The sequence below is a fragment of the Habropoda laboriosa genome, unplaced genomic scaffold, assembly GCF_001263275.1.
Source record: "Habropoda laboriosa isolate 0110345459 unplaced genomic scaffold, ASM126327v1 scaffold92, whole genome shotgun sequence".
In the NCBI taxonomy this organism is placed as follows: domain Eukaryota; kingdom Metazoa; phylum Arthropoda; class Insecta; order Hymenoptera; family Apidae; genus Habropoda; species Habropoda laboriosa.
Genome location: NW_017100268.1, coordinates 2,121,563 through 2,140,022, shown reverse-complemented (window position 1 = coordinate 2,140,022; position 18,460 = coordinate 2,121,563). Strand labels below are relative to the sequence as shown.

Below are 18,460 nucleotides of genomic sequence, written 5' to 3'. Positions count from 1 at the left end.
TGCCGCTGCATACGAGAAGTACACAACCGACAGCCGAATTTGGGAGAAAAATCAAGCAACCAGTGTGTCTCTGCGAACTGCGTAGCTAGAGTTTCACGGTATTTTTATACGTGAATAATGTAATTAGATATGCACGTGTATATACGTACACGATTGAGTAACTGAGTTAATTGGAAATAGAGGAGAGCCTACGCATTGCTAATTAGATTAATTGTCGTTATGATTTCGTTTTGTCGAGTTTTATGTTTGTCGTAATAAGATGTGTTATAGTTATGGAACAACAACAAATTAGTTTCTTACTGTTTTTTCCCCGAGACTTATGCATATTCTATTTTTTTTCTGGTGAAACATTGTTTATCAATAGGCCTTTGAACGTGATATACTTCGTTTGTTATTATTTTAACCACAGTATATGGGAATTGAGAATATTGTGGTGGTTTTATAGTTATAACAGGAGTGTGTGTACGTATAAATATATGCACATGCATTGGAAGAATATTAATGGAGGTTCAGTTTTTCGTGAAGGCGAGGGGTGGTTTTCAAAACAATTTTCTTCCATCTTATTCACATTTTGATACCATTTGAATTACGTATAAAATTTTTATAGAAAATAATTAGGTGGCCCACCCTGTATTTTATCAATATTAAATTTACTATACCCTAAAAAATAAAAAAAGAAATAGAAAGACTGTTTTCATTATTTTCACAAAGAAATGCTTGAATATTCTTGCCCATATTCCACAAGTCTACGTAAAAAATCTAATTGAAAGCCACCTACGTTCGTGCTTATTCCCAGGTTCATTTCACTTTCTGAAATTTGCTTCTCTCTTTCTCCCTCTGTCTTCGCTACACTCGCAATGATAAAACGCAAATTTATCATGCTCTGTTAGAGCTCTCCGGTAGCCGGGAACCATTTGAATTGCAAAGAATTAAATTCACCGTGGAATATGAACGAGTAAAAACACCTCCGCCCAGTGCCAATTATGTGTAGAGTTCGAGCTGGCCTTTGTAAAATGTTACTCGCGTGACTGTTGAACGTATGAATTTCTGGAAGAGGGAATCTCGTTGCATATCATGTTCCGAAATTATACACGTGTGAAATTTCTCAGAGATCTTTGTGTGTTCTGTATTGTCGCGCATTTTTCGACTCCCTTCTTTCGCCATTGTCTGCACGAAGAAGCGAACGCTCGAATGGAAATATTTTGCAGACAAGATAGATGGAATTTTAGATTCGAGAAAGTGTGCAATGAGAAAAATTGTGTAAAAATGTGAAAAATACTCGTGTCGATTGTATACTATTACGCGCAATGTTTAAAATTTGTATTTCATGGTGTTTTTACGTGCCTTCAGACACGATCAGATATCGTCGGAGTGAAAGATATTTTAAGTGTTTGGGAGTGGAGGATCTTTTAAGTGTTAGAAATGACGAGTGTTTGGGATCGAATGAAATAGACCAAGTGGATGTTTTGGTGTTAGATTGCAAGTCAAGTGTGCGTTAGGTTCGTCCGATCTTGGGTGAAACCCAAGAAAAATCTTTGCAGTCTCTTATGGAAGAAATTCTAGAAATCTTTCGTTCTCTTTTAAAATTATTTTAACGTGCTCGAGAATTTCAATATTACATGTCTGTTTAAATAATTAGAATAGATCCTAATTCAACATACTTGAAAGAAAAAGAAACTGTCCAATATTCAAACACCCTCCAACATAATTATTACCAATTAACACGAATTTCAATTTTCATCTCGATTACAACAAAAAAGAATGACAATGAAAAAAGCACTTCAACACACTCGAGAATTGCAATTTTAAATAAAATCACGGTAAATAAATTATCTCCAAATAATAAGCCTGCAAGTATTCGCGAAATTTCTCCAAGCAAAGATTCTTCCGCGGTGTTCAATGAATTCCATCGAAGCGCCGTTGCCTCTGAAGCTCGCAGTCTCTCCCTGCTATTATGCAACGCGACGTGTATACGAGAACCGATCGATCGTAGGAAAACTTTGCAGCCGTAGAGTCGAGAGATCGCGGAAGGTGAGAACCTTGTATGAACTTAATTTGATAGAAGCCGCGGCGTCTGCATAAAACGAGCTAATATAGAGAGAGCCTCCCTTGAGCCAGACATTTTGCACGGTTCTCTAGTTTCCGGGGGTTAATAGAGACACCTTTGTGCGTGCCGCGGCAAGGGCACCGCGCACCCGTTCTCTCGAGCCACCTGCGCCTCCGGATCACAATTAAGGGATCGTGCGTGATCATCGCTTCAATTGAGATCGTCACCTGTGAAGTGGTGGTTACATCGAATTTCGCGGAAGTCTTGTGTGAAATTCGTCTTATTACGTTTGGAAGTGGGAGAAGATTTGCTGTGTCCTTTGTGGAATTGTCCGTTAATACGGGCTTATAGGAAGCTTTGTATAAACAGCTTTTTTTTTACCCCTTAACCCTTTGCGATTTTAATAGACAGGGTCTATTCAATAGGGTTACCCCTTTTGCATGCATGGACGAGATATTTCGCGAATTGATTTTTACCGTTTATCAAAGTTACCCTTTCATTAATATTGCTACCTATTATCGACAACGTAATTGTAAGGGTCATCGAAGGAAATTAGCCCTTTTCTTTATTTAAAGTCGTCCGTTGAGCGAGAAATCCGAGAACGAGTGAGAGGTTCGTGAAAGCGAAAAGTCATAACTGTTTACGATTGAATGCACAGTGACGTCGTTTAGTAGAAGAGAAATAGGATATGTATCATTTTTTGTCTCTGGTATTAGCGATCCTGGCGTGTTTACATATCTCGTGCCTCTCGCTCGCTCTCCACGTTCTCTCGTCCCGTTCGAGAAAAAAGTCACGCCAAATTTTTTCAGAGGATGTAAATATAACTTTGAACTTCCTTCTCGAATTTAAAAAAATTAGAAATATTGTAAGATGGAGGAATTATTCCCTTAGAAATCACCATTTTTCATAACTAACTACACCAACCTAAATTATTCAGCTTCACATTCAGCAGTTCGTTGAGAATCCTTAATAATAGTTTAAAAGAAAACTTCGTAGCGTTAGTCAAACTACCTGAACCAGTTCATTGCCCCAGAAAGATGCCAATTTCTTGCAGAATGTAACCATAAAACTGCCTCAAAAATGGCAAAAGATAGTTTAACAAAATGACACATATGATAAAACAAATTTGCAAAAAAATATCTAAACATTGTCTTCGAATTTCCCTGAAAAAAGAAACGCTACGAACTTTTGTTCCAATAGGATCCTTCGAGTAGAACGTTGAAATATGTGGCGCACAACCTAACCTCAAAGTCCAGCAATAATTTTCCGAGTCAACAAGTCGGCCTTTCCTTCCACAAATAACGAAAACGACTGTGATCGCTATTCCGCAAATGTCCTCCTCTTTCGCGAAATCACGAAGCAAAAGGCAGTGAGGATGGAGGCAGCAAGCTTAGTGATCAAAGGGGTGGCGTGAAAAAGTGAGATTTCTGAAGGACGGTGTCAGCATCTGTTTTTCATTGGAGCGGCAGCGAGCTTGTGGGGGATTCTTCGCTTTTCGTACGGCGGATCGCGTCGTTCGGTGAAGGGAAGATTCCGAAGGCTCGTCGAGAATGTCCTGTCATTAATAAGAGCACAAGCGCGACACGACGCGTTATCGGACGGCCAAACAGATGCGTTCACCTCGCGCTCTTGCCTGCCAAAGCTGGCCAGAACTCGAAACTTCCGTGGAATGCGCGGACCCGGCATACTTTCATCAATTTCGCGTGTCTCAACGGGCCGCGCGCAGCTATTTCATTGATGACTCGCGCGGACACGCTTTAAAACGGCCGACACTCGTGCGGTGACACGGAAGCTTCGTTGTCGCGAGAAACGATAACGAGTGCTGTTGATGCTGGTGTACGGGCTGATTCACCTGACTTGACGACTTGGAATTATTAGTCGTGAACTGTTAGCTAAAGTTGCGTGATCTCAAGGAGGACGTATGTACGTTGGAATAGTTATCTTAACTTGTGAATTATTAGCAAGCTTAATTATTTAAAAACTGAATAATTATCTTAATTTGACGACTTGGAATTATTACTCGTAAACTGTTAGCTAAAGTTGCGTGATCTCAAGGAGGACGCATGTTAGAATAATTTTTACTTTTTTCAAATTATTTACATATGAAGTTTCCTGGGTCATTTTAATTCTTCTTAATGGAATACCGTATGTTTCGTTAGGAAAATTGAAAGGGCGTTAAAAATTGAGTAAATAAGTATTGAAGCATGATAGGTCTCAAGTGGGTATTTATTGAGATATTTATAGGGACACTGTTAGAATCAAGAGCCGCAAATAATAATTATTTTGAAAATTTTCATTTCGTTAGTGATCGAAAGATTTTTGAAACCTCTTTCAGAATTTGATAGAATTGAAATATTTTAATTCTTAAACGTTTTAATTACAAATAACCAATATAAATGGTTGAATTTCTTTTTCCCAACTAAATCGTTTCACTTCAAAGTGTACAATTTGAAAATACTACAAATTACACGCAAAAACGTAATAGAACTCGATCTATTTAATTCGATTCGCGATATTTAAAAAAAAAACCAAGAAAATTGAAAAGAAAACCCATAGAAAACAATGTAAGGGTAATAGGAACCCCTGAGAAGCGTTTTTTTCTTGCTTGAACACCGTATTCGCTTTCACTGCAATCTTCAAGTTGGCAGTTTAGCCCCCTAAGGAGAAGCTTTTCATCGCTTGAATATCGAAGAATTTGTCGCTCCGCTTGAAGCAGGTCGAGTGAGAAAACATCAAAGGATTCTTCCTCGAACCCTGGCCTCGTCTCCACCCACCTACCCAACCCTCCTCCTCGACGTAATAATCATTTATTATCCCGGCGAGTAATAACCGGTACGCTGCGATATTATGAAGTTGCGAAATTACGGCTTTGTTTAAAAATTAGCTACCCGCACTTGTTTCATGAACTTTCCCTTCGTGGTCGACCACTTACTTTCTTATCAGTTCTCTTATTCTCATCGTGCCTACAATTCACAGCTGGGAATACCGAATTTTTTCAGCCAATATTTCCTTGCGGAAGCTTCAAACATTTAACCCTTTCGCTGCGGCAGATTTTAACGCGCGACGGTGAATTTTTAATCGCGGCTGCAAAATTTCTTATTTTGGACGTGTCGCTTTTCAAATTTTCTCTCGGTTAAATTAATACATTTTGTAATATTAATAATAATATTATTAATAAAATAGCGTTAATAGTCATAGCACGTATTTCGTCAGTTCGGTCAACTTTTTGCTGAATATTTGTAAAAGGAACAATATGTGAATATAAAATGTGGAATATGAATATCGGAAAAGAGCGTTTACAGGTGTCAGAGGGTTAAGGATTAAATTAGACTAGGAAAGCAAAAATGTCGCGAACTGTACAGTGCGAGTAACTTTTCAAAGCGCGAATAGTAACGAAAGGGTTAATTATTCTGGGTAATTAAAGATTGATACGTAACAGTGAACGCTGTTAATTAAGCAGATTTGTATGAAAGGAAATGTTTACCGCGGTAATGTAATCGTGTAGACAATCTCGGTAATTGAAGAATGTCGGTTAATTGAAACGGTGGCCGATTATGGGATTAGAACAATATTTCTGCGCGGCGTGTATAGTGATTGTCAGTAGTCGATAAGAATTTACGTGGTTTGGATCGAGTACGAAGCGTGTTACACGCAAAAGGAGCGCGTGCCTCGTTCCACATACAGCTGAAAGTGATAAGAACACTTTATCAAGGTTAAATAGCGTGTAAATGGAAGCGGGAGTAGTTATGTAATCGCGGTAGCTGAAGATAAGTATGATGGATGGGAAAATCTAACGAAATAGAACTTCCTTTGAATTTTAGAAACACCGTTCCCACGTTTATTTCCAGAACAATATATTCTAACTAAATTATTAAGTAAAATTAATGAAAATTTCATAAGATTTATTTTTTAATCGTGTTTCAGTACAGGGTAATATGAAAAGTAATTAATTTTGCTATTGGCAGATTTGTTGAAATTTTTACGTAAATAAACCGACGAATACAGTTCTGATAATTTTACACAGCTATTTCGAGCGATGACGCAGAAATGGTTCGAGGATAAAAAGTAGGTTTTTCTAGGAAACACGATTATTAAAGCTTCCTTGAATCTTACAAGGACTCGAGAGATTTAATTAATGAATCGTAACGCCAAGTCAGGAAAAAGAACATTTGCAACTAACAATATGCAAATGTAATATAGTAGAGCCTCGAGTATCAAAACACTGCTCGGCAGAAACGATCGATAATCCATAAAGATCGGGAAGTAACAATAGAGAATGCAGAAAATTTTTCCTTTCCTTCAATATCAATATTTGCAAAATATTTCAAAATAGTGACCTGTACAATTTTCCTCACGATTCCCACAAATTGCAATTTTTTCCAAATTTTTCGCACACGTCATCTAGCATACCAATCCTTCTAACTTGTAAAAAAAAAATTCAAGTCGTTAGATACAATTTTAAAAAAAATTATACCGTTCTGAAAAATGTCCAAATATTAACGGGAGTCACTGTATATTATTGAATTTGACATTTTTTCACTTACACCACATTTCCCATCAAACAGCTCAGTTCTCCCTTAACTTACACTTATACCAAAACTACACAACGTCGAAATTTTTATCAACACCCCGAGTCCGCTTCGTCCGCGACGATCTAACGTTAACCCTTTCCTCCGGGGTCAAATCTCTCGGAATAAGGATGCCGAGGAGGTGTGCGTGTGTTGGAAAGAAGACGTCAACGGGCGCAACAAAGGGTGGCGGGAGATCGGATCGAAGGGGATCGAGATAATTCCATTTCAGTACATCACACACGGCGGAACGGTGTTGAATCGGAAACGGGGAATCCGCATCGGCGATCGCGATCGTCAAACGTGTGTAGGTATATATACGGTCGCCGCTTACTTATTCCCCTGGGCGAAAAATATGCCGGTGTGCTTAGCGTTCCTTCGAGCTTGATGAGTACGGGAAGAAGATAACGAAGGTCGTAAACCTTTCCAGTGGCTCTGCATGCGATTTTCTGATCCCGCTTGCACGATCGACTAAACGACCATGCGACGCGCGACGACGTCTTACTTGCGCTTTCGTTATTATCTTTTTCTTTCCACCGTTCTCTACCTCTCCATCTCCTTCTTCTCCTTTCTCCGGTGCTCGACAACGGGCATTTGTCCCCACGGCCGTGCCACAATGCTCTTCGACGCGATTTCCGCGATAACCGACAGCTTTACGGTCATCTCGTACCTCGGGAGAAAATGTATGCTAATTCGTCGACGGGTTTGATTTCTCGCGCGTTCCGCACACGCTCGAGGAAATTCGAACCGAGAGAAATATCTATTTCTGGCTGTGTGTTGGTGCGTAGGCATTTGTGAACGTGATTAAGAACGAGTTGGAGATAATGAAACGAAGGAAATAGATTTGTAATTTGTAGCGTAGACTGGTAGGTTCGATCGAGGATATAGATCGCTACTTGTGATTAGAGTGTTCGTTGTTTGTGCGAGCTCCGCCGACGGTGATAAAATCGAGGAAATGAAGCGTAATTTGCGTTAGTCATTGATGTTGTGATATTGACGAGTGTTTAATAGCGTGTGATTAGACGGTTGGATGTATGTTTGTATGCAGGAAATGTGGGATTTGGAAAATTGACATTTTTATCAATTTTTGTAGTTTTATATCTTAGAAAGCTTTTTTCACGTTTTCGGTAACTTTTGTGTATTGGAAGTGTACGATGAAGTTGTGAAACTAATTAATTCGATGTGGAAAAATATTAATATATTAAAGAGAAATATTGAGTAGAGTCGGTATAAGAAATTCATATTTAAGATTTGAATGAAACTTTAAATTTATCAACTTTGCATTGGAAAATTAGCAATAACATCTTTTGTTGTTAATCTTATTAATATTTCTATCCACTTATGTGAAAAGTAAAAACATTGCCATTTGTCTTGAGAGTTTCATAACAGATGCAGTGGATAGTCATAATTATTTAAAAAAACAAACTCTACGCTTATTGCATAAAGTAACGTCGTATTTGTTGTCCCTGATTAATAAATTCTTACATTCGTTATTATCATGTTTTTGCAATAGGTTTCTTTCAAAATATCAATTGCACGTGGTTCAATTCCTTATTTGCTTAACTACCAGTCATTTATCTAGTTGTTTGTTTCCTTCAATTGCATCGAAGAGAGGAGACTCGTGTAGTGTTTGCGAAAGCGTGTGAGAAATGAAGAAACTTTTCCATTTAAAAGGTTACGATTTATTAATTAGTTCTCTTTACAAGTATTTAGTTCTTCGTCTGTTATATATCGCTTATAATTGCAAACATTATAATAATAGGTTCTTGCTGAGAAGAATTTTTTTTTCTATGAAAAGTAATTCCATTTATACATTATTATTTATAAAAAGGTGTATTTATATTTTGCTAGACCATACGAGCACTCAAATTTATTTATAAATTATTTACATTTTTGCAATAAGGTAGACATTTTTATATATAGCAGGTATTAACAATCTTAATTACTTTTCCTAGTCCGTATGAAAACTCAGAGACAGATATTTAATTTAATTTATAAATTATTTCTTGAAAGTTAAATACCCATTTATCTATATTTTCCAAGTCTCACTTTATTTATTTATTCTTACACTATTGCGTTACATTGTACCACCGAGTTTCTTAATAATAGTTAAAAATCCTCATTTTTCTTCTCAGAATGTAAAATTACAATCAACCACGATTCTTCACGGTGTTTCTAAGGTTAATTCGACAAATTAAAAAAAAAATTTGATATACAGGGTGTCTGTTTTATCTCAATACAGCAAAATATCTTTTAAGGAAGTGATGTTAGGAAAAAAATTTTTAACAAAAGTTGTTTGGTATGGAGGAGGACGTTATGTGGTGTAAATATTTTTTTTGTACCTGGTATGATGGGGGAGATTTCGAAGTCAGTTTAATATTTTTAAATGGAATGCTATATTTCCTTATACATAATATGATAGTGTATGTTAAGACGAGTCCAACGAGGTGCGGACAAAGTCATTTCCTTTCATAAAACAGACACACGCGACAGTGAGGTACGCATGGTGGTCCGGCTCCCGGTTTTTCGCAATTTTACTACCCTCCACGAAAGGAAATGACTCAGACGCAGTATCCACTCGCGAGAGATACTCTCGAGAGCAATTCGCGATAGTTTCATTCTGAAAAGGAGAGTGTAACGATTTGAATTTAAAAGGGGCGCGTCTTTTTACCGTGATCGGCGTGCGTCCGCCGAGCGGCGTTGGGAGTGGCGACCGCGCATGCGTCGTGCGAAAAAAAGTATGGCGTATTGTATTGTATTAAGACCACGCGCGTGACGTTTGTTCTCGGTTTTGCCAATAAAAGTAATATAAAATCAGAAAATTCTTTTACCGCTAACTCTTTTCTGTGCGCGAACAGACAGCTAGCTTTATGTTTGGCTCGATGTACGTACAACGACCCAGGCTCGCGTTTCTTATGTTTGGCACGCAAGAAATATCACGAGTTCTAAGAAGTTAAGGCCTAGAATTTTTCCTAGAACAGTTGCGAGCGTACAGCGATCAGAAATCGGGCAGGACGACTCGTACTCAGTCGGTGTTTACGAGGCTGTCGAACGAGTGCCTCGACGAACGACGAACGACGAACGTCACTTATACTGCGCGATTACAGTCTTTGGATTTCACAACACCGATTTTTCTTCAACGAAGAGTGATTAAATAGGTAATTTCATTTCTTGACCAATTTCTTTTCCTGACATTTTTGACTCGCACCAGAATTCTCTCAAGAATACGAAACTACTTCGTCTTTGCAAAGCAACTGTTCGACAGTAGTCTGATTACGTATCCCTTCGAGAGCAAGTCTCGACACGTTCACTCTCAGACAGTTGACTTTACTCTCCGACAGTCAAGCTCAGGGGCAGTGTCCACTCGCGAGAGATACTCTCGAGAGCAATCCCTCTCTCTCGCGATAGTTTTACTTTCAAAATGGCACGTAGCTTCGTGTTTAGTTCGATAAAATACAGGCAACGACTCTGGCTCGAGTTTCTTATGTTCGGCTCGAATTTCCTATGTTTTGCTGGAGTTTCTTATGTTTCACTAGCAAAAAACATCGCGAGCCTCGCGCAATGTTGTGCGACGTGAGGTTGAGTAGGCCAAAGTTACATACTTGAGGGTCACTCACACGCCTAGGATTTCTCCTAGAACTGTTTCGTGTAACAGGGAGCAGAAATCGGGCAGTCCTCACGTACGCAGTTAGTGTTTACGGGCCTACCGAACGAATGCGTCGACGAACGACGTTTGTACCGTGCGATCATAGTGTTGTAGAAAATTCAGTGCTCCCTCGAATAAAGCAGTTTCGATTGTGCGTGGATTTCGAATCAATTTACGTACTTAGCATATTCGTTCGTGTGAATTAAGTGCCGCTCCATACAAGAAGCTAGTGCATCGAATTCAAGTACATAACGGACAGCTCAGCTTGGGAGAAAAATCAAACGAGAAGTCTGTCTCTGCGAGCTACACAGCTACAGTTTCACGGTATGTGTATGCGTGAATAATATGTATGTATATATACGTACACAATCGAATGATTGAGTTAATTGAAAATAGAGAAGAGCCTACGTTATATTTCGCTGTAATGAGATAAAACAGACACTCTGTATATAAAAATAAAGAAATCCGTATCTCACTGGATCTGATCAGTTTCACAAATAATTTAAAAAATTCACGCCTTCGAAGAAGAGCGAGAAGACTATTCCACGTCGAAAGGTTGAAAGTACCTTCAAAGAAGCAATTTAAGTTCCGACCAATGGCGGTGCAAGAATTGCTCAATTCAACCCCGCCATCGAGCGATTTTTATTCGCTAGGCGGAACGCATTTCCGGTCTCGCTCGAGCTCGCTCCGCGACTTCCTCTGTCTGCCGGTGTTTCCGGCAGCGGAGAATAGCTCTCCCGGAGGAAATACTAATTTCATCAAAAAGTCGCGTTGAGCGTGGAAGAAAGCCGCGCTCGGCCATGCTTGCTCCGCTCCGCGTAGCCGCGTTAACGTTGGCGTAATTGCGAGGTATAATTGCAGTCCCCTTTGTTTCTTCAATTACGTACGCGGGTTTAAAAGCGAGATACGCAAGAGAAACACGGAGGGGGCCGGCTAGGAATTTTTATGAAATGGCTACTGTCTCCGGCGTCGTCATCTTTTGTCCGTGACTCCTCCTCCCACGCGACTGTCCCTGGAAATCAAGGGTGACTGCGTAGTCCTTCTGACATCCGATGTTCCCTTCAATTCTCGTTTCGAATTTCTATCCTTTTTCACTTTTCAGACGAGTTTTGTCGATTCGACGCTGCCTAATTGGTTTGATATTTTTTTTTGCAAAGAATGTATGGCAATAGGAAAATTCTAAAAAAATGTGGGACTTTGCAGAAATGTAGTTTCAGTGATACTATTTTTTATTTCGGCGATGAAACGTTCCTTGGGGTGAAAGTACACTGTTTAAAAAATTGTCGAGTTTTTGTATTATCGTGAATATTTAAGAAACCGTGCAAGATATGGAAAAAAGTTAAATCCATAATTGTATTTTTTAATGTCCTATATTGCGGTGGTGAAGAATTTTGGGAAGAAAGAGAGTTGGGGGTAAATTTCCGAAAATTTATGTACCTGATAAAATTTTTCCCTTTAATTTTAACATGATATTTGTGTAAAATTAATATCATGTTGAAATTAAGTATTAGTGCAATTATAGTTTCTTAATGTTAAATCTCATAATGTCTCATCCTAAATTTTCGGGTTTTCATCATATTTTAACGTTGCAAAATCAAAAAGAATTAAATTCAGGGAGTCAAATGAAATAATTTTTGTCCAATTCATTCAACTTCTTATTTTTTACTTCGTCAGGGTTAAATCAAAGGTTCCAACCAAGTGTAATTTTTTTTTCCATGCAGATTTGTAAGTCCACTTTACATTTCTGCTATGAATTTTCAACGTCTGTGGCAATTTTTTCATTCGTCAATGCAACGTATCTTTCGTAATGCATCAACGTCAGCGCAGGATTTATCGAGTCCTGCGTGCCCTTTGCGAATTATTATCGCTATCGTAAAATCTCGGCTGAACGTAACGTTCATTGCGTAGGTGCGATGACGAATTACAACTTCCTAATCGCTGTTCAAATCTGCATACTTCGTACTATCAAGCTGGTGTGTGTATCCGTGAAAGCTGGGCTTCAGAAACTGTTTCACAGTGGTTCCATTTGCAATCGTAGGTAGCTAACGTAGAATAAATGTTACAGAACTGACGAATGAAAATCCGAAGGATGTAAATTAATTTCTGAAAAAATCACCTTAACCCTTGTTTTTGTACTTCACATGCAAGCCTGCAGTCGGTCAGTCTATCTTACAATCGGACTGCAAGAATAATAATTTTTCTTATTGTTGTTGCAATGATAAATTAGAAACAATATGCGCAGTTTACGAATGTAACATTGTTCGACTGAAAAAATATAGTTTTGCTAGAAAAAAAAATATTCGCTGCGAACAGGACTCGAACCTGTGCGGGTGTAATACCCAATGGATTTCAAGTCCATCTCCTTAACCGCTCGGACACCGCAGCTCACATTCACTGGCCTTTTACAAGCAGTACTAAAGCCTAACGAAAGATAAATACTTTTTATTCATTATTTTAGGCACGAATAAAATAGATTAGCGTAACTTAGATATTACGAAATTTTATATACGTAATATTAAGTATTTATGCAACGAAAATTTAGAATACAATTGACGATATTAAAAACTTTGCTTTTGAATGAAAAATATTAATATTTCGAACGAATGTATTTTTTAATAACTGTGGTTATTAATATTTACAGTTCGGTGATATTTTATTAATGATTATTTAAGTATTATAATATATGGTAGTATCATACGTAACGTAACTGCAAAAATTTTGGAAAATAATAAATAAACAATTGTTTTCTCTTTAATATACTCAAATTTTTAAATATTTTTCAATTATTTGCATTACATTCCACTTTTAATTATTTAATTTCCACTATCGTGGAAAAATTGAAATGTGATATAGTTGAATATAATTGAATTATCGAATACATGATTAGAGTTACGAACAAAACAAAAAATTCAAACAAAACTCGAACTTCTTTGAAACTCGAATTTAGCAAAAGTTTTCTCTTTTTTTCAGCGTTCTGATATGATTATTTCAAATTCAAATAATTTCCCGCCATTTCGTGTGTCAGTAAAGTAAAAAAAGTACTGAAACTTTTACACACCCCTGGTATCAGTGCAGTTCCTTAAAATTCACACCGAATATCTACTTTGTCGTTCTCATCGCCATTTCGTCGAATCACAAAATTACACGATCGCTGACGTGTTAATTAGGCATCTGATAATAGAGTCCGGCAAGTTTCTTTCACGACGCCACCGGTACTTAGGTAAGAATTTCAATTAGCCGAGGAAACGATCGAACTAAGACAATTACAAGGGAACAGGGTCGCATTTCCGGGTTTTAACGAATGAACTGCAGATTAATTAAACTTACCTCTGTCTCTCTCTCTCTCTCTCTCCTGCTCTCGTTCCTTTTCTCCGGGAGTTCCGAGGAAAGCAGCACATCGCGGCTGCATTAACGATAATTGAGTCATCTCACGGTTATTTAATTACGATCGTTAAGCAGAACGATATCGAGCTTCATACGTGGTCCTCGTCTGCGAATAAGTAAGAAAAAAGAGAAATTGTAAGGCTTATAAACGCTGTCTCTCTCTTATGCCACTTATAAATCAACCTTTCCCAAGGGTGATAAGAAAGGACACTCTGGCACGCCGATACACGGATTAATTAAGCCGTTAATTAAGCAACTACGACGGATAATGTTCCGTGGGATATGACGACGTTTCTCTTTTTAACGTGTCGCGTTTGATGTAATACACGATGTTTCAACGATATCTAACGCTCGACGCTTGTAAGAGAAAGTCGAACCGATGAGAAGCTTGTTTATCGCGCTATACATTGGAAGTTTTCGGCGATTGATCAAAATTGATTTGGGCAGTGGAAGGGTTGCAGGATCGAGCGGTTTGTAAATTTGTTTTTATTGTCAGTTCTTGGATTAGTTTTGTTCCGAATTTGTTTTTGAATCGTGATTAAACGAAATTAATATATTTTCGCATAGGTTTGATATCTTTAAATTTTATTATTGGTGCTGTCGTATTGTACCGCGTTTATAATGTATTCAAATTCGTATCTTCGAATTTTTAGAAAATTTACTTGATACAACATTTAATTGTATCATAGGTTTAATATTTTTTAATTTTATTATTGTCGCCGGTGTATTGCTTGCGATATATTTTGTGCACTTGTAATGTATTCAAATTCTTGGAAAATTTGGTGTATTTTTTTAATGAAGTGTGAAAAGTTTCTATTCTCGAATATTTTCGCACATGACAAAAATTGCAAACTTCTTAGGTAATTGTACACTTTTAAGTTTCTTATACTGTAACAGTGCAATTGACGAATTTTCGTTGAAAACTTCTCTGAATGTTTTTCTTCCACGTAATTTCTCAATTTCTACCAAGAATACGCGACAAAAATTGCAAGCAAGCCGACTCAACAGCAAAGCTAGTTAGTACCAGTACGTCCGAATCAAACGATGTTCCTATATTATATCAAGACCTTCAAAATTACCTCACTAAAGCGACAATAGAATCATGGAATGAAGAGTGGAACAATTCAAGACCGACTAAACTACACACAATCAGGAACAGTATAAACGATGCCAACCCGGCTTGGCTACTGAATAGGAAAGATGAAGTAAAGCTAACAAGAACAAGAATAGGTCACACAAACTGGTCACACTCCCATCTCATCACCAAAAAAGAACCAAGCAACCGTGATATCTGCGGGATACAAAACTCCATCGATCACATCCTGATAACCTGCCCAAAGTACAATATGAAAAGGATCCAACATAACTTGCCGAATTCACTGACCATGCTTCAAAAAGAAGATTCAAGTAAAAGAGCTATAAACTTCTTGAAAGACATTGGTTTATACCACCTACTATAGACTGCACCACTGAATAAACTCACTGTGGTGACTAATAACCTCAGAAGGTGCATGTGACCTTAATCACTCAATAAAAAAAATAAATTGCAAACTTCTTTCATAATCACACACTTTTCAGACTCTCGACGAATTTTCATTCACTCGATCGAACTTGATCCTGTCTATCAGCAATGTTTTCCTTCCACATAACTCTCAACATCTCAATAACTCCATTCACAATGCTCATCCTTCTTAACTTGACGCGTACAAAAATTTTCCTTCGCGCGGTTTCTGCAATTGCACTGTCTACCCACTTGTAACCCTATCAAGCTCATTAATACCATGAGCAGATGCAATAAATTCAAGGATGATGCTACAACGCGCGTGCTGATAAAAGTCACGATCCTATTTCTCGCGTGACTTTTCCTCCTTCGACGCTGGAATAACGCAAAAGGGGAACTTTCCTGTTTTCGGTGGGAAAAACAAGAAGAAAGAAAAAGAAGCTCGTTTTGTTCGTGCAACTGTAGAAACACCGCGTTGGCCAAGCCGCGCGTATTCCCTGGAGAACAGCGGACGAAATATCAAAGGTTTTCGCGGATCATTTTTCATTCCCATAATCGGTCGCCTGATCTCGAGCAGCTCGTGACACTGCACTAGCTGACAGTGACGAATCGACAGTTGTTGAGTCAACCCTTGAGACACTGGCCGCGACCGGTGTCTCTCTGTCCCGCATGTTTCGTGACTAATGAAAACGTAGAGTCGTCCTTTCGAATCCGACGAATCGAACTTCGGCTCGCCCCGGACTTTATTCGCTGTACCGTGAGAAATTTTTGATGATTATCTCTGTGGTCAAGAGTGGAAAGCTTGATCTCTGAATGATCGTGCAACGATTAGCCTTGTGAATGATGATGCGGCTGCGATGCATAATAAGGAACGTGGGGTAAATGTGTGAGTGAAAGTTGCTCGTGTGTTGGGCATTATGCGTTGAGAATTGTTTGGTAAGTTTGAGAAATTATGAAGGCAATTTTTTAGACGATTGTGATAAAAATTCATGCGAGAGAATGAATTTTACTTTTTAACCCTTTCTGTTTAATCCTCGACAGGTATGTCAGCCGCCAGACCCTTAGATTTCCTAGCATGTAATTCTATTGTACATATTTTTCGCCTTCGCTCGTTTCGTAGCAGCGGTAATTTTATGACGCCACAGCAATCCTAGTCTTTCAATCTAAGAACTTGCTTTCACCTTTTATTGTCTCGTTTTTGACTTAGAATCTTCGCCCCTTTTTTCACTTGTACATTTTTGCATTCATATGGTCACCAGAGCCGAAGCGCGTCTTAACGTTATTGTCTGCTACGGTACCTATGATTTTAACCAATAGTTTTCGCCAACCACCCTTCCCCACCACTATCGAAAAATGTACTCAACCTATCCGAGGGCCTCACCCCCGCGATGCGTCCTCGCACGGAGGTGTCGAGGGAACCTTCCGTGGAAGGGAAAGACAGAAGTCATCTGACCACGCCACGAGTCGCTCCTTTAAGAAGTTTAGACCATTAGCAATAGTTGTTTTGTCCTCCTAATCACGGAGGTGGTCCTTGAAAGACGAACCTATTAGATTTAGTCGGCACACCACGTGCTAAATTCGACAAGGCTCGAAAGTTGGTTGCAACTACCACGAGCACATCAGAACACTCTCGTTGTTAAAAAAATAAGTATTGAGAGAGTAAATATTCATTTCCAACCCTTTCATTGCTATCGACGCTTACAGGCGTTTCGAAAATTAGCTCGTATTACACTTTTGAAGCCTTTTAGTCCCTCTTAACTTAATTCTCAGTGTTATCCTTTGCACGCTTCCACCTTAATCCAGTAAACCGAATTTTTAAACGAGTCATTTTGCAGAGTAAATATTACTTTCCAATCGTTTCATTGATATCGACGCTTACAGGCGTTTTGAAAATTAGCTCGTATTACACTTTTGAAGCCTTTTAGTCCCTCTTAACTTAATTCTCAGTTTTATTCTTTGCACGCTTCCATCTTAATCCAGTAAACCGAATTTTCAACGAGTCATTTTGCAGCGAAGAAAATTTGAAAAATTCGCCAATCGGCATACACGCTTCGTATTCAAATTTGCCGCGCTAAATAAGTCTACTGCAGATTCTTAATTGGGAAGCTTATTAGTGAAAATATCAGTTAAATTTTGGCGAGTTGGTAGATTCTGGCTTGTTTATCAATTTGAATAAGTGCTTGAACATTTACAACATAGCAATAATAGTACAGCAGTATTTGCAATACAGTATCTGAGAGGAAAAATACTAAGGTATTGGGAAAATAGGAAACTTGTCACGTTAGTTGGTTAAATTTGTCTCTTTTCGCTAAATTAATACTTCAATTCTGGCGCAATGTTTCCTTTAGTCTCCCTTTCTCTGTTTGCGAAATTACAGTGAAGTTTTTAATGGGGACATTAACATCTGCACGGCTCGTAAAACGTCAGTGACAGTAGATACGCGTCGGGAGTGTTCGAACTCTTACATAAATAATAAACACGCCGTGCTAGTAGTTATTTTATCAATTCGCGTCGTGACACGCACAGATAAGGACGCGAATCTTAACGTTGATTCATTATTCACTGGTTTCTGCAAGTGTTACATTGCATAATATCTTCGTATAATTATATTACCTTTTTTATTCGTTCAATTTATGTTTTTACTATTTAAATTGTGCACATTGTATTTTGAAACGTTGTTTTCTGGGTTTTGCAAGATGTTATGAGAGTATTACGTGAACGATCGGTGTCTGTTTACTTTAATTTGCAAAAGTTGCAACGTGACAAATACAGTATTCACTGTGAAACACTGTTATTTCAATTTTTGTACAAACTGAATGCAAAATTTTCAACGTTTCAAAGTATTTCAAATTATCGTATATTATTTGTTGTACGTTATGACAAAGAGTAATCGTCGAAATTTACTTGAACTTTATAATAATTAATTCTATTATTTATCCTGACATTGAGAAAAAATATTGTCCCTTTAATATTATGTAAACTATTTTTTGAAATACAATTATGCAGTTGTTATATATATTTATTTATTCAGCCTCACAGCCATGAATTTGACTTGGTTGACAATAACCTACGTTTTATAAAACTATCTTATTCCCTCTCTCTCTCTCTCTCCCATTCACATTCCCTCGTACTCTATTACCTTATCGCCCTACTTATTACCCATTAATTGTTACCCCTCTCTTATACTTTAATATTCTCTTTGGTGTTCTCAGGCACTCTCTCTTTTTTCTTTTCTTTTCATTTTCAGCTTCTCGAACCACTCTACAATCTTTCTGTCCTGTCTCCCACTCGCTACGTCTTCCATCCTGATATCC

At 38.1% G+C, this 18,460-nt stretch overlaps 1 protein-coding gene and 1 non-coding gene across 2 annotated transcripts in view; one reads left to right on the top strand and one right to left on the bottom strand.

The window, feature by feature from the left end:
• The window catches only part of LOC108573396 (protein vestigial), a 126,124-nt gene that overhangs the window by 48,189 nt on the left and 59,475 nt on the right, over positions 1-18,460 (top strand). The window lies entirely within an intron of this gene.
• On the bottom strand, positions 12,563-12,646 carry Trnas-uga. The gene has a single exon. It is a non-coding gene; the product is annotated as a tRNA-Ser (tRNA).